The 2,593-nt window shown below is 39.3% G+C and overlaps 1 long non-coding RNA gene across 1 annotated transcript; it reads right to left on the bottom strand.

Annotated features, from left to right (window-relative positions):
• Positions 1–276: 276 nt before the first annotated feature.
• On the bottom strand, positions 277–1,423 carry LOC148155818 (uncharacterized). The gene is made up of 2 exons (XR_015765093.1): positions 1,046–1,423; positions 277–808 (listed from the first exon to the last, which is right to left on the bottom strand). It is a non-coding gene; the product is annotated as an uncharacterized LOC148155818 (long non-coding RNA).
• Positions 1,424–2,593: the final 1,170 nt, after the last annotated feature.

Here is a 2,593-nt window from a genome sequence, read left to right on the forward strand (position 1 = left end):
CAGACTCAGACATGGAACAATAACTGAACCTATGGTGATCAAATTAAGAAATAAACATTACTAGAAACCCTGCAGGGAGGCTGAAATAAGAAATAACTAGAAGGATAAAATAGAATAGTCATTAAAGAAGGCTTGACATGGACTCAGACAAACAAGGAAAAGCAATAATATTATTCTAACTACACTAAATACCATGAACCACTTAAGTGAATTGAAACACAAAGTTAATAAAATGAAAAGCAAAACAAACCCAAAAACCCAGTGTCTTGACAGATATCTGATTATATAATTGTTTACTTTAATCACATAAAATATTTATTTAAAAATATAATCTCATTACATGTATGTTTATTACCTGAATATTTAAATATCAAATTGTTACTTAAAATGTGATTCTTTTCTTCACGTTTACATGCAACTTGAAGTGCTTGAATCAAACGATTCATGAATGTTTAATACATTAAATTATTAAATGAGAGAACAGCCACTTCCAACTGTATTTCAACACAAATGGTTCCTGTTCCTCTTCAGAGTCTGCAGCCTTGCTGAGCTCCTCTGCTGGGGTTCCTTCCTCCTCAGCCTCTCCAACTTGCTCCTCTTCTGTTGCCTCTGCTACTGTGTTTTCATTATTTATCTCTTCTGGGGTAAATAATGAAATCAGTCTCAGTAACCTGTTGATGGTTTTGCTGTATCGCCTCTTTAATTGACGCCCATGTCGGTCCGATGTTGTGGCGTTTACCTCAGTGACCCACATTCAGCACTGGACCCCAGTCAGGATTGAGCTCATCCATTTCATACGTCGGTTTGCCTTTAAGAGGACATATCAGAACACATCGCTATTAAAGCTGTAAATTTGATAACACTAGTAAAATAGTTTACTTCACAATAATGTAATAACCTCGATGTCCACTGACAAAACTCGGACTATGCTACATAAACAATATTAGCCCGAGCTAAACAACAGAAACTGAACGTAAGAACACTCGGACAAAATCATAGAACAACATTATGACACAAAACCAACAAAGCAAATTTAGACACTCACCAGAAAGGAAATGTCTGGAGGAAACTTGTAGGTATCTGGGGATTTTGGAGAACGTGATATCAAGACGTGTCACCGCTGATACCAGGACATTCGTCTTCTTTTCGTTAGCACCGATAGCTTAGCCTCCTCACGTTGTTTCCAAGCAGGATAATAGTGAAACCAAAGTCCGTCTTATATCCTTTTACCGTTTCAGTCGTGTGATCGGACATTACAGACAATAACGTAGCAAGTTCGTACCATAGTTAAATTATTTTAAGTAACTTGGATTGAAAAAATCTGCGAGACTGTTTTTTTTTATACTGCGAGACTGTTGTCTATGGACCCCTAAGATGGCGCTGATACCCCTCCGACTAGAGCAGTGACGTCACGCTCCAAAGCTCTATAGAATATATACTAGTCAGTCCCAGTCACTGTTTCACTCACGGTTTTCTCCATTTGCATTCTGGGTAAAAATCTATCTAAAAGCGCGAATGTGTCATCGAGTTAAGATCTAAGAGTTAAGATCTCAGGACCATCCATCCATCTGTCCGTTGTTGGTTTGCATGGTGGTATGGTCCAGGGATTTGATGGAGAAGCTGAGTGATGAAGGAAAATGCTGGAAGCTTGGAGTGAAGAATCGGGAGATGAAGCTGGAGACTGAAGCCTCTAATTTTTGCTTTCATTAAGAAAATGAGCAAGTCCAATTTTTATTATCTATAAGTAGAGATGTTTCACCAGTAGTGCCTCCCTCCAAGGCTAACATCATTGCAAGCTAAACCTCACTACCATGTCAGGAAGAAGGTGAATGGTCTCTGCAGGCTCTGAGATTCTCCCAGTTACCTTCTATGAAGTGCAAGTTGCATGAGAAAATGGTCAGACCATTGGGGTTAATCATTGTAGAAGCAGTTTTACCTGCACGAGTTGGTCACCAGAAAATGTGAAGGCCTCTTGCAGAGCCTAAAACCTACCATGACCGTCTTGCTGGCGAAGTAGGCTAATTTAATCTAACACTTTTTGTACCATGGGTGGTATTCACATGGGGTCCTGTCAGTCCCCCGGCTGCAACAAAAAGCCACCAATTTCATCAAGCAGCTGAAACAGATGATTCATGATTTCCACTTAACCTAAAAAAGGAGAAATTAATAAAGAAAAGATTCGCCATGGATCGGGGTCCCAGTTGGGGAGGAGTACACACTGATTAAGTGATTATATTGAGATTTGTTGTTTTTATTGCTTCCTTTTAAAATTAACAAACACCCTCACATTAACAGTGATAATGCACTCCTCAGTAGGGGTGATGTTTGTGGGGCGGTTTCAGCATATTTCTCATAAAGTGTCCCATGTATGGTGGTTATTAGTCTTCAAAATTGCTGTCTGGGGTTCGATTCCCGACCCTGGGACATTTGCATCACGTCTTCCCTTTTTCTCTCTCTATTAATTTTGTCTATTCCACTGCAAATAAAAGCCACCAGTGCCAGGAAAACCTTAAAAAAAATGAATGAGCACTTTAGGCTTGTAATAGTGACGCTTTAGAGACATTACCAAGTCAGAATCCTCTTAAACAGAATC

The sequence above is a fragment of the Poecilia mexicana genome, unplaced genomic scaffold, assembly GCF_051168715.1.
Source record: "Poecilia mexicana isolate PSO_F unplaced genomic scaffold, ASM5116871v1 scaffold_13, whole genome shotgun sequence".
Lineage (NCBI taxonomy): Eukaryota > Metazoa > Chordata > Actinopteri > Cyprinodontiformes > Poeciliidae > Poecilia > Poecilia mexicana.